This window comes from Eurosta solidaginis, chromosome 5 (genome assembly GCF_040869045.1).
Source record: "Eurosta solidaginis isolate ZX-2024a chromosome 5, ASM4086904v1, whole genome shotgun sequence".
Taxonomy (NCBI): Eukaryota; Metazoa; Arthropoda; class Insecta; order Diptera; family Tephritidae; genus Eurosta; species Eurosta solidaginis.
In genome coordinates, this window is record NC_090323.1 from 184,617,845 (window position 1) to 184,632,455 (window position 14,611).

Genomic DNA, 14,611 nt, shown 5'->3' on the forward strand with positions numbered 1-14,611 from the left:
AATTAGAGACAAAAATTATGCCATCAAATTTCAAACAACCAAATTATACAAAAAAATTTTAACAAATTTTCCGCGATAGTGCGAGTGCATTCAAGCTTCAACTTTAGGGGCAGATTTTTGTAACTTTTTTTCGACCCCTTCTAATGTACTCGATGCATTATGCAAACAAACATAGACATGCACTTACCCCTAGAAATCCATAGCAATAGCATTGGTATTGCAAAATCAATATTTAAGATTGCCTCTTCAAAAACTCTTCACATTTCCAATGTATCGCCTTTCAATTAAAAGAATCATGCCTGTAAAGTCCTTTAAATGAACTTGAGACAAGAAACGAAGTAACTTTGGCACGCGCAACCCGTTCCTAAAGAAATGTAGTCAACCCCTATATTTATTATATGTATGCGTGTACAAAGCTAAGGTCTCACATACCTATCTATATTAATGTTCAAAACATTTAAGTTCGTATTAAAGCTGGCTAAAAAGTTGTCATACAAGCGGTTGTAGTTCATGTTGTTGTTGTTCTACCGTATTGTCTGTTGTTAATGCAATTAATTCTTGTAATATAATCTGACATCAGTGTCAAATAGAATGTTGGTGCTGTTGGTACACGATTTATGTTACTAAGTAGTAGACATGAAAGTATGTATGTAGATTTTAAGGATATAAAAGATGTAAGTCAGCTTTGTAAGTGTTGAGTGTTATATTTAATGCTCCTACAAGAATATTGCTTGTTTTTACTTCGAAGCAGGTGCATTTAAGTACTGCTTATATTAAATGTTTTCTCTATACTTATTTGAAAGAGGTAATGGTTATAAATATATAGCTACAGAAATGTCTAGGTCAGTAAGGAGTCAGAGATCAGCACACGCATTACGCATAGGACAAACCCTAAGCAATACTCAAAAAAAGTTTTAATTCCCTCTTATGAAGCACATTTACGTTACAAAGCTTTCAAGAAGTGAAGACTAATACCACCAAGAGCGGGGCGTTTGAAGAGGAGACCTATACAGCAGATCTAGTCCTTGCAGCTTCTACAACATAAATCTTCAAGATAGCACCACTTTATGCAATGTTTCATATCCTACTCAAAGATTCAGTGTCCAAGAATATAGTATTAACGAATGCAACAAGACTCAATGCCACGGCAGAGCAGGCTGTAGAGCCATACTACACCATTTCCAGTTTAAGTTCTGAAATTTACTCAAGTTCAAAAACTTGCAATTCAGGTTCAGAAAATTACATTTCAAGTTCGGAACTTCCAATTCAAGTTCAGAAAATTCTAATTCAAGTTCAGAAATTCCAATTTGAATTCAGAAAATTACTATTCAAATTCCGAATTTTATAAGTAGGGTGTTATTTTTCAATAGTTATTCCAATTCCTACTACTACGTAATGTAATACTTACATATATGTTATTTGCGGGAGTGCTGATGCTTCGTTGACAATGGTGGCTTGGATGGATATCCTGTACCCAAAGCTGTCACCAAGGCGTGTACATCCCGAGCTTAGAAGTACAACGGAGGACAACTATTTGCATGCGGGTGATCTGGCCATGAAAGTAATTCAGTGGACACCACAGTTTAGTCGCAGTTGAAGGGGAGAACTCCCCAGAGTTGCGAGAGGCAGGTGGAGGAAGACTTTATCTGTGCACACAGTACTTACATGTTTTTTGCGGGATTGTGGACGCTCCTTTAACTGTGGAAGTGGTCATATCTTCGTCATCACTGCTGTCATACTCAATGCTTGTAAAACTAAGAATACAGCTAGATGTCCTTGTAACTGACCTCTTAAGAGAGGAGGCGAGAGAAGAGAGGAAGGGTTTTTTCTTCTCTATCTCCTTCATGTTAGCAAAATTGTTTTAAGTGAGTTAAGAAGTCCAATGATTTCCTTACAGATAGCAGGCCTTCATATCCATGTATCAAATTATTAGCGCTAACATTTACCATCTTACATACTTTTAGTTCCATTGCATGGAAGAAACAATTCCTGGCAACCTTTCTGAACTTTAATTGTAATTTTCCGAACTTGAATTGTAATCTTATGAACTTGAATTATAATTTTCGGAACTTAAATTGGAATTTCGGAACTTGGATTATAACTTTCTGAATATGAATTGTAAGTTTCTGAATTTAAGTTGTAAATTTCTGAACTCGAATTGTAAATTTCTGAATTTCAATTGGAAATTCTGAACTTGAATTGTAATTTTCTGAACTTGAATTATAATTTTTTGAACTTAAACTGGAAAAAGGTGTAGTATAGCGTCATCGTGTCTGCGCTTCAATGAGCACCTTAGAGCCACTCTTACGTTAATGGGCTAAGCAAACAGTTCCCATTTGGTGAGACTCCCTAAATATCTGCTGACCGGAGTCCCACATGTAACTTTTGCAGGTTATGTCATTGATGACACTGTTGAGCGAAGTATTCGCATTCGAAGCAGGTGTTGCGTACGTCGTTTATATTTCCGTAAAAAGAGCCGTTCGCCATTTCTACCTTTGCCATTCTGTAGAGTTTTTTACGGAAGTATTCGAGCACGGTAAGAAACTGGGCTAGGTATAAGTTGACCTCTTAATGTAGTCTCTTCAACAATGGGGTCAGTTTGGGAGTTAATTTCCCTTTCGATATGGCATCAATTGCTTTCGTGCCTGTATGGCAGCAACGTTTCTTCTTGCTTCTTAACCTTTGACTTCCGAACAGGGAATAAACGGTTATGCTGAAATAAGGCGTTAAGCTAAGAATATAGAATGCGAAGCTGATGCATTGCAACTTTCTGTACACATGGCTTTGTATCGCCTATCCATTTTCATCAAGTAGTATACGCAGCTCTTTCGTAATCTCTTTAAAATTACTCCGTTAAGGTTGTACTGCTCTCTAGCCTAACCTCTTAATATTCCGTTAAACTGCGTGTATCATATTGCTTGTTCCCAACGGCCATAATATTGACAGTTGGAATTTGATCAAAACCCGCGGTTTTCTCATTCTTTATCATAATTTCTGCCGCCCCACGATATTGCTGTTCCACAAAAATACTAACGTGATAGAGCATAATTTCCTCAGTAGCGCTGACAGTACTTTCCCTCTTTAATTTCCTTAGCGATGTGGAAGACACGAACTTGGTATGCGTTTCAATAAGGCATGCCAGTAAGGCTTAATAAGACCTCAGCAACTACAGGGCTTAGCAGAAATATTTCTGACACTAGGGTTTTATTGAGAATCGAGTATTCAAATTGATATGTTGGGGCTGTGTTAAGGTTGAACACGATCCAACCGTGCTTGGATGTAATATCTATATGTTACTTTTCCCAGCTACTTTTTTTCTTGTTGCGATAAAGACACTCCCGAAACAAGTATCATTAGCTTAGCTGGATCAATCGGGTACAGCAATCATCTGACCATTTTCATATTATCTCTAGTGTGGCATTCCGTTTGACAACATTGACCTTAGCGTCTGTCATCTTAGTGCCTCTCTTATCTTTATGCCAATCACTTCTGGATCTCTATGGTCAAGGAACAATTGATGTCGTACCACACACCTGGTTGGCTTGAAGTAGAACAAAACCGGCATGTCACATTGACCTTTGCAGCCGTGAGCGCAGCTTAGAAAATGCTCCATGCTCGAGAATATAGTCGAGTCTTGTGAATTGAATTGGAAAAATGTTGAGCTTTTTGTGCAGGTTGAGGCGTTTGTTTGGTTTCCCCTCACGGGCGCCACTTTTGGTAGAATCCTTGCAGTTCGGCGTCCTTAGTCCGAGCACCAAAACAGCGTTGCACTCTCGCTTTCAAAAACCGGAAACTAAAGCTGCGATTCAAGATGAAGTAAATTATTCCTAGCCAACACCTTTCTAAGACTGATCTAAGACTTTTAAATTTTTTTCGTCAGCCACGTCTAACATCAAACAATTAATTTCAATTTGTTGTAACATAAAAATGAAAGTTTCCGCTTGTAGCGAAGTTTTAAAATCATCTACACCTCTCAAAATAGTGTAACGTTGTATCCTGCAAAAAAGTACTTTAAAAATACACAACAACAACAAAAATGGAAAACATTTTTAATTAACGAATGTAAAACTTTTGGAAAGTCTAATTGAGTTGAGCTGAGTTGAGATGCGGTGATGAAACGCGGTTAAACTGACAAAAAAAAAAAAATGGAGATGAAGAGTAAAATGCGTGGATGGCTGTCGAAATGCAATGCATGGATGGTCATTGTTTGTCTTTTGCAAATGTCTTATTTTGGTAGTTTGCGCTGTTCAGTTCGGATAGGGATTTTACCAAAGGGTGCGCTTTCATAAACACGACTTCAAGTGTGGCTGCCTGAAGACATTTTTCATCTAAGTCTTAAGATCTCGTCGAAAGCTCATCAGTTCAACAAATGAGCAGTTGCCCTAGTATTTCGTGGCAAGCGAACCGTTTGCCTTCTGGTATACCGTCCCTAGCCCTCCTACTAGGTATTTTTTACTGCCTCGCTTAATGGCTTCCGATTACCGGACACTAAATTTCTTGATATATACTTCCTTTCTTTAAGATAATCTGCTGGTAACACTACGGACTCATTCAGTCTATGTGAGGTCCTCATGGACCAGCCAGTTCAACCTAACCTATCTTTCTTTTCTGGCAATGCTTTTGCAAATCCGTTCCAATTCTTCACAAGCTTACGGTTTTAAAAATTTGGCAGCATACATCGATATCGAAGATATAAGCAATTTTTTTTATGTGAGATACCAGGCCGGTTGGGCTAAGAGCTCCAGCTGTCATGGAACATTCATTCAAATGTGCACATACAGTCCCTCTTGGTCCTTAAAACCCATACTCATCTTGAATTGCATTGCCTTTCAGCTGTGTTTTTAAGTATTTTGTTTACATTTTTTTCATTTCATCTTTTAATTTCACTCTTTCTGTTTCTTGTATGTAGCAAATACCATAACCATGTTATTTCACAAGCCATGCCACGCCCCCTACTACTGTCGAGAAGTTCTCATGCGTCTGGGAAATTTAAAACCACAAAAAATAAATTGAAGACTTTGCAGATAAAGAGTTTGCGGTAAACCACAGGAAACAAGTGCATTGCGAGAATGCTTTGTGTTCTCAAACGAAAAAAAAAACGCTTGTCCGCCCATACCTATGATTTTAAAACGATGTGAGCGGAGTTGCGCGTATGTAATCTGTCTGTAAATTTAAACAATTACCCAGCAGACAACGTAGAGCATAGAGCTCATCTCACCTCTCGACGGAATACTTGACCGGGGAATGGTACTTAGATGGTAGGAGGTCTAGAGTAGTCAAAGTCCCACACTGACTTTGAGGCCTTCTATACTTCTTCCTCGCTATATTAAGAATTCGGTAACGAAGATTGAGTAAATTTTAGTTAAATCTTTATGTAGCGTTCCTAGGCCCTATCACTTACAACACAAAGGAGTTAATTTGTTAGATGATAAAATCGTGCCATCTTGCGCTTGCACCGCAATCTTAAAGAAATTCTTTCGTAGTCTTAAAAAATGTTATCTTTATATATAAAAATCACGTGTCACATTGTTTGTCCGCGATGGACTCCTAAACTACTGAACCGATTTTGAATTTGTTTTACACCCCGTGTGTAGTTTGATCTAACTTGAAATATAAGATACGCTATATCTCAGTTTATAGTCGCAATATTATTTTATTGCAATTTTTTTTATATGTTTATACGTAATAATAAAATGTTACGTATACGCACCGGGATTCATATTTTCAGGTGGGATATACTTCCGTGTAATTGGTTGGTGTTTAATTAAACAAGGTGCTTATCACTAAAAAATATTATAGCGAATGATATCCAGTATAGCACATCACCCGGGCCGACGAGAGGGGGGGGGGGGGAGATGGGGGGATTACCCCCGGGCCCGTGCTTTCTGAGGGGCCCTGGATTTCTAGGTACTAAGACATTTTTTTAAATTCAGGAGAGTCTTTAGTTGTTCCATGTGCAATTTTTAAGCCGAATTTGAAAAGCAACGAATATCTGCATTTCGTTTTAATATTATAGTGAAGTGTGGAAAATAAAAATCTATATATATAAAAAGAAAGGCTAAAATGTGTTAGTTGGTCGCCGGTGTTTGAAGAAATGCGTTGTTGTTGTTGTTGTAGCGATAAGGTTGCTCCCCGAAGGCTTTGGGGAGTGTTATCGATGTGATGGTCCTTTGCCGGATACAGATCCGGTACGCTGCGGTAACACAGCACCATTAAGGTGCTAGCCCGACCATCTCGGGAACGATTTATGTGGCCACATTAAACCTTCAGGCCATTCCCTCCCTTCCCAACCCCAAGTTCCATGAGGAGCTTGGGGTCGCCAGAGCCTCGTCTGTTAGTGAAACAGGATTCGCCGCGGATAGGTGAGGTTGACAATTGGGTTTGGAGAAGCTATATATTGCGCTGGCAACCTGAAGGATTGCGGTACATAGTCCCTTGAATCTGGTATTTTAGTCGCCTCTTACGACAGGCATACCTACCGCGAGTATATTCTGATCGCCTGACCCGCTGGGATTGAAGTAATGCGTTGATCGATTTTGTTCAAACTTTCACACAAGTTGCGTATACCTCACGCGGTGGTTATTACTATTATATTATTGCGGTCGACGTACAGGTTCTCGAGATATAGGCCGAAACGTGGACCCGGCTACTACCCCTAGAATGTGTTTATAGAATATGGATAACAAATGAAAGCTGTTGCTGAGAGCTCTAAAGTAATTTTCATTGTGATATTCGATTTAGTCGCATCAACCTGTAAAACTGATAAATATGCATTCGAAGCAGAAATAAAGACATGAATTAATAATACCCACAATTGGTATATAAATTTACCTATATTAGTATTTACGATCCTTTTTTCCGGGAAGTAGACCAGGGACGGACTGGGACTGAGATTAGGACTAGGACTGGTACTGAGACTCGGAGTGGGACTGGGACTGGAACAAAATATATACCGCCTTCTGGGACAGGGATGAAGAAGAATGAGAAGAACTTGTGAGAAGAGAAAAGAGAGAAAGAGTAGAAGACTGAGAAAGTGGTAGAATGAGACGAAGATGGAGATAGATGAAGCGAAAAAGACTGAGGGTGGAGTGAATGAAAGGATTAGGAAAAAGTGAAGAGCGGAGAGGGCAGATTTAGATGGAAAAAGCTTATTAAAATGTATGCAGAGAGGGAAAATTTAGGACAGAACAACGTGTGCCGGGTCTGCTAGTATTATATAAGTCTTTATACCATGCAAAAAAAGGAAAGCTTAAGCTTCAGGATAGATTTGTGCCGGTAGATACTTACAGTCTAAGTGGGTTTAACGCAAAACCCTGTAGTATTGGTCCCCTTTACTATATTTTTTTTTTATGAGCAAGGAAGGGGCCATTGTCCACTGAAGCTTAGAGAGCTCTTAATCGCTACTTTTAACAAAATAGTTAAAGTAAAGTACTCTATACTCAAAAACCTTTTCAGAAGGAAGGGCAACAGCACATATGATACGAGATGACTCTTAGAGAATTAAGGGAACAATTTTTCTCTTGCCCAAAAAATATAAACAACGGCCTATGCCACATGAATGAAGAGGCATCCACACACACACAAGTGAAACAAGATTTGATATCTCTTTGGTGTTCTTAACTGACGTCTTTGCTTTGAACGTCGGAAGTCCAAGGAAAGCTAAAGTTCCAAAAGGATTGAACCAAGGAGTCAAGGAGTTGAAGACGTTGGTAGTATATTGCTGTTTGAAAGTTGGTTAGTGTCATGAGAGAAACGCATTACAACCAGGACATATATTGCGTTCGCCGTGGTTGTTACTGGATAAGCAAGAGTTCAACTTATTACTGTGTCTAGCTCGAAGTTGTGCCAGCGTGACACGCATCTCCCTGCGAAGTCTGATTTTCTCAACTGCGAGTTTCAGGTATAGGACATTGAGAACTTATGTCGACTTTGTCGACTCTTTGTGGTTGATCCTTTAGTTCAAAACGTCGGGGTTCTTACCACTTTGAGCTAAGGTAAAATTGCGGCTGCATGCTCGCCAAAAAGCAGGTCTCAATCAGTATTTTTGGGTGTTGGGCAGTCGTTAACGTACTGCTTTCCTATTTTTTCGGGATGAAAAAAGTAGATAGAGATATGTAGGTTGAAGACGAGCGCTAGGTGACTAAACTCTTTCCTGGCATTTTTTAACATCGCCATCTAGCTGTTATCTTTATGACTTGGAGTACTCAGTAAGCAGCGCGAAGTCGGAAAGATTGCTCGATCCATTTATAAATCGTTTGTGTTAATTGTAATGTTTACACCACTGTCTAAGCCCATTTTCCATTTTTGAACCGTTACTGAACTGTAATGTCCCAACCACTTTCTATGTCCTGCTGCCATTCCTCCTTGGATAGGTAACTCACTTTCAGTTGCTCGAAGCCAACAACTGCCACACTGTAGTCCGTGTCATATGTTAAGAAAATTTTCCACACGTTGGAAGAAGGTATTCACCATAACCCTATTCTCCTATCGTATTATGGAATTGCCTCACAGTTTTGATTGGCTGGTACTGCTCGCTAGAAGTCGCTTCACGAAGTCCACGAGTAATGATTGTCATTTGATTTGATGAAGGGACAAGCGAAAAACAACTGGCTAGTGTCGTTTATTTGCCCATATTCCAACAGGGTAGATAGTTGATGTATATTTAAACGACTTTGTTTGTTTGTTGATTCGCCATCTTAAGGGTAATGTTTCGTTTTTGATAAACACGTAAGGTCACACAGTGCCATAATCGGTTTGTTCTCAAATAAAATTTGACAAAAAATTTCCGAAAAATGTTCCAATATACATCAGCTATGTACTCTGAGTCACCTTGGGTATCCATCAATACTGAAAACTGAGTCTGAAGATGGTGCAACACCGAAATCAGTTTGTCCTCAAATGAACTTCGACAAGAGAAATAAAAAAGGTTCCAAACGGCGTAGGACAAAGTCTTTAAAAGCAAACCCCTTTTGTTACGTTTAAATTGCAAGCATTTAGGCTAGTCATAGACCATTTCCTCTTGAACCAGTTTGTTATTTAATTACTGGATGCTCACATACATATTTCGCTGTTTCAATAATACCAACTTTTGACTGTTGCTGCTTGTTTCGATCGCATTCGTTCCCACACAAAGCGATTTGATGTTTGAAGATGAAAAACAAAAAATAAATAAAAAATTCATCCAACAGAAAAAACGTTACACCGCCTTTAAAAAATATCCACCTTACCGCCAACATCTGTACGAATAACAGCAATAGAGCTCTGCGAATCTCCGCCGTTACGACTTTTGCTGCCGCAGTTGGCAAACATTTAATTTTCGAAAATGTAAATCGCATCATCGAAAGAACTGCAATATTTGTTTATGCATTGGATTCGGCTTATAAAGCGCACTCTCAGCCCGCCTCTATCCTCAATACCCCGCATCGTCCATTCGGTTTGAATTCTTTGCATCAACAACACATCAATGAGCTTTAAAATCATGACAGAGTGCGGCAGCGAGTCACGCATCTCACGATCGAACTATTATTTTAGCCATTGAACTATGTTACCAAAGATATTCCCACCTCAACTTTTACCAGATACTAGCTTGAATATAACATACATATGTATATTTGTTGTTATTGTTGTTGTTTTTTTTGCTGCAAATGTGTATGGAATTCAGTGAATGTTGCTGCGATGACGAGTAATTGCGCTTAATATTCGCACTCGCGCTCATTTGGCTTATTGATAAGCTGAAAAAAATTAGACAAAAAAAGTGTAAAAACTGTTACTTTTTATACTCAGTGTGCTTTCCACACAGAGTATACTAACTTTGGTAACATAACGGCTGATCTTAATGGCATAAACGATGAGAAAAATATAGACTTCCATAAATCAAAGTGCTCAGAATGAAAATGGTATTGATTTAGCCATGTCCGTTCGTCCGTACGTCTGTCTGTGCACACGATAACTTGAGTGAATATTGAGATATCTTATTGAAATTGGTATATGGGATCCATGGCAGTCATATCTCATTGCTATTTAAAATGAGCGAAATCGGATGAAAACCACTCCTACTTTTTACATATTTAACATTTTGGAAACGAAAAAAAACCTGAATAATTAGTAAATAATACATCAGGAATGTTGAAATTTGATGTTTTGACTGATATTGAGGCTCCAGATGAAATTTTGAAAACATTTTTGAAAATGGGCGTGACCCACTTGTGGTAAAATGAATTTTACAAATATTATTAATCATATATCAAAACAAGTTGAATCTATCATAACAAAATTCGACAGAAAAGTTGCCTTCACTATAAAGAATAAATAAAAAATAAATGTAAGGCGCGATAACCTCCGAAGAGATTTTAGGCCGAGCTTCTCTTCCAATTTACGTCGTGCTCCTTTTTTTTTAACTTTTCCTACAAATTGGCGGGAAGGGACCTACTTGTTTTATGCCGACTCCGAACGGCATCTGCGAGGCAGATGAGTTTCCACTGAGAGTTTTTCATGGCATAAATACACTCGGAGTGCTTGCCAACCACTGCCGAGGGGCGACCCCGCTTAGAAAAATTTTCTTCTAATTGAAAAATCTTATTTCTAAAATTTTGATGTTGCTTCGCCCGGGGTGTGAACCCCGGGCATTCGGTGTGGTATGCGGAGCACGCTACCATCACATCACGGTGGCCGCCAAAGAATGCTTCGAAGAAAAATTGGTTAAGGGCCACGCCCACTTTTTATAAAAAACGAATTTTTAAGGGATTGTGGATGTATAAAATAAGTTATATCTTTGCGAAAAAGAGCTTATTGTAAAGTATGTTTTACTTTCTACATGGAAATATAGCAAACAGTTAGATAATATTAAAATTTTTGAAAATGGGCGTGGCACTGCCCCTTTTTTAAAAGCAATTTTCTATGTTTCGGGATCCATAACTCGAAGAAAAATTAACATATCGTAATAAAATTGGGAATTCATACTTTCCTTATAGCAGGATATATTTTTAATAAAAATGGACGGGCTTGCTTAAAGACCACACCCACTTGTATATAAAAGATATTTTAAAGGGTCGTAGACTAGAATAATAAGCTATATCTTAGCGAAAAAAATTTTTGTATCATGAATACTTCACTTATTAAGTTTTGTTGTGAGAGGAAATTAGGAGAAATTTTTTTTGTATAATGACAGTGCCACGCCCCTATTCCGATCAAGCATTACACAACATTTTTAAAGCCTCAGAAAAAATAAATCCTTCATAGCAAAAAAGTCGAAAAAGTAATTTATCTGAAATTAACTGTACAAGTGAAACTCACGTTGAGTATATAATATTCGGTTACACCCGAACTTAGACACCCTTACTTGTTATGTTTATCTTTTAGTCTAAACATCTGCTTAGTGAAGTAATGAAGAGCAGCTCTGTTACTGCTACAGCGAACTACTAATGTATCATCTTCCTGCTTTTCTGGAATATTCAGTTGGAATTGAGGACTTTCGTAGAATGTTGTACACTGGCTTTTTTTGATGGTAGTCAAGCCCATTATCATCTATGGGGAGCTGGTCTATGGGAACGCACTGGACACGGCAGCGATTATCAAAATTTTAGTATCAGTATAACTGTCAAGGCTAGTTGATATCTGCAATGCCATAAGAACAACACCTACCTCGATATTGAATGACATGCTGGGCAAACATGCGTTTGACATTGCTGTCAAGGCTTTTTCCACCGGTAAATCCAGCCTTTTTACCAGCTTCGACTTTACCCCAGACATGCTGACAACTACCCACGGCGCAAGGTGGAACTTGAAAGCAGCTCATCCAAAATAGAGGACTGATGAAATGGCTCACGAATGGGTCGAAAGCACCCACTAGTAAGGGTGCGGCGGATAGGATGCTATGCAGCCAACAACGGTTGGAGAAATTAAAATCTACTTTAACTAAGCGGCTATTAAAGCCCTAATTTTAACTGTGTGGCGATCGGGGGTGATCTGGGAGCGCTTGGCTGCGCCTGCGATTGCGTCGAACTTCTTTTGGATTAAGATCATCTGAGATCCAGATCATAGCAGTATTATGAGCAACTTCTAAGCGGATCATTTGACACGCACGAGTAAAACTTAACCGGATGTAGATGGATGTGGCCTGCGCTTGTACAGATGGGCCTCAAAGCAGCTTAGCAAATCAGTGACGGCTTGAGGAATAACTTTGTTTGTAATTGGCGGCCACCGTGGTGTGATGGTAGCGTGCTCCGCCTATCACACCGTATGCCCTGGGTTCAACTCCCGGGCAAAGCAACATCAAAATTTTAGAAATAAGATTTTTCAATTAGAAGAAAATTTTTCTAAGCGGGGTCGCCCCTCGGCAGTGTTTGGCAAGCACTCCGGGTGTATTTCTGCCATGAAAAGCTCTCAGTGAAAACTCATCTGCTTTGCAGATGCCGTTCGGAGTCGGCATAAAACATGTAGGTCCCGTCCAGCCAATTTGTAGGGAAAAATCAAGAGGAGGACAACGCAAATTGGAAGAGAAGCTCGGCCTTAGATCTCTTCGGAGGTTATCGCGCCTTACATTTATTTGAGGAATAACTTTGTACTAGTATCGCCCGTGGTCGAAAGTCGACCAACTTGTATTTTTTTCAACTCACTCTATGCATCCAGTGTTGGGGTAATGCAATAATGCCTTAATAGTTGAGCAGTGAGTGGAAATATAGCAAACTGATCTATCTTACTTAAAGTTCTCATTAAAATTTTGAATTTGACCTAAGACGTTATAATCTTTGATTGTATTTTCTTAAATTTTCTACAAACTTTTCAAATGTAATTATAAGTTTTGGTATGGAGCTCCTTAAAAAAATATAACAAATATGTAAAATCAAATGAAATTTACATAGAATTGTGGTGAAATTACTTGAAATTGAATTGAAAATTTGCTTTTTCCACACCACCCGGGAGATACGCCGTTGGCGCGCTATCGAAGTTAGTTTTTGGTGCTCGGTTCCCCAGTAGGCCTATATCACCAATATAAACTACATATACATATATCGCCCATTTACTTCAATAGCGTCATAATTCAAAAAACACGAATTTTTAGTTAAGAACGAAGAAATGTGCTAAAGGAATTTAACCTATTTCACACCAACGGTTAGGTATTCAATTGGCGCTTTACTATTACATATGTATTTATAATTAATTAAATTAAATTATAATTAATTAAATTAATTATTAATACATATGTAATACGTAAACGAAAACGAAAATTTCGAATAGAATAGAAGATACCTTCATAAAAAATAAAATAAAATAAAAATATAAAAATAAATTAGCATAAAAGACAATATACAAATTTTAATGTAATATCTTTGTAGCAAATTTATTTATTTTTTGTTCACTATAAGACGTGCTATATCTAAAATCTGGAAATGCAAAAAACATTTGGGTCAAATTTGCAATTAATTGTTATAAATAAATTAATTTAGTGAGTTTGAACAAAAGTTGACTCATTATTTCTGATTTCATTTTTTTAAAGCACCTACAATGAAAAACAAAGAATCTGTTAAATAAAGACCTATGCTTTTACGTGTAAATAAAATTTGTCCAAAAAAATAGGCCGGTTAAGTTATTACTTCTCTTTAAAGTTTTTTTGTGCACTAACAATTATTTTAGAACAATTTTTTAAGGATTTTGGTACAGACCAATATAGGTAATTGGTAACAATGGGAAACAATATTTTATTTCAACAGAAAATGAGCGAAGCAGTAGTTCTCTCACCGTTTGGCGTGTACAAATATATACATATGTAGAGATGAAACATTTGAGCAGCACGACAATTGAGCATTTGGAGCAAGGCGAATTCATTACAGGTGATGTTATCCCATCAGCTGATTGCTTCTTCTTGATAATTTTCCATACAAAGCCTTGTACAACAAATTGTCAGTTAATCAAAATCTATGAAAATTTCTTTTGACTTGACATTCTTCTGCACGGCGAATGGGTTGAATTCGCTTTGCCACCACCTTGTATGGATTCGCCTTGATTTGGAGCTATGTACTCAGGGGGTTTGTGAACATAATGCGTCCTACAGATGGCAATTTCGATAGTTGCACAGATTTTCGAATTTACAAAAAACTTTTTCTATTAACTATAAACAAATAGAGTAATATTTGTTAACTAAAATAGGCCTTTGCACTGCGGCTGATCAATACGAATCGATTCATATAACTTTTATATGATATTACTCTCTCTGATTTTACGGTACTCTCTTGAGTATATGCTCTACATTTTTATTATTTCCTAACTGGTTTTCATTAAGGTGCTGCACGGCTTCCAATGTTCAATCTTTCGAGTCCACATTATTGAACTTGTTAATTGGCGCCTGAGTGAAGATGCACAAGAATAAGGAAAAAGTTAAAAATTGATCTACTTAAATTTAAGGCTCTTTAAAACTGATTTGTTAAAAGGATAACAAACGCTTTTAAGTAGTGCACACTATCCCGTTATGTTGAAACTCCGGTTCGGCACTTTCTGCGAACTTTCAACTATTGGAAAGTATTTTAAGGACTGCACAGACAATAGCAATCATTTCTAAAGCCGCAATTCATCGATTTCGTGCTGAAAATCCGGTCATTAGCAATAGCTTAACTCT

General features: G+C 37.9%; 1 protein-coding gene across 1 annotated transcript in view; it reads left to right on the top strand.

Moving 5' to 3' along the window:
- The window catches only part of LOC137251807 (uncharacterized), a 374,961-nt gene that overhangs the window by 51,955 nt on the left and 308,395 nt on the right, over positions 1–14,611 (top strand). The window lies entirely within an intron of this gene.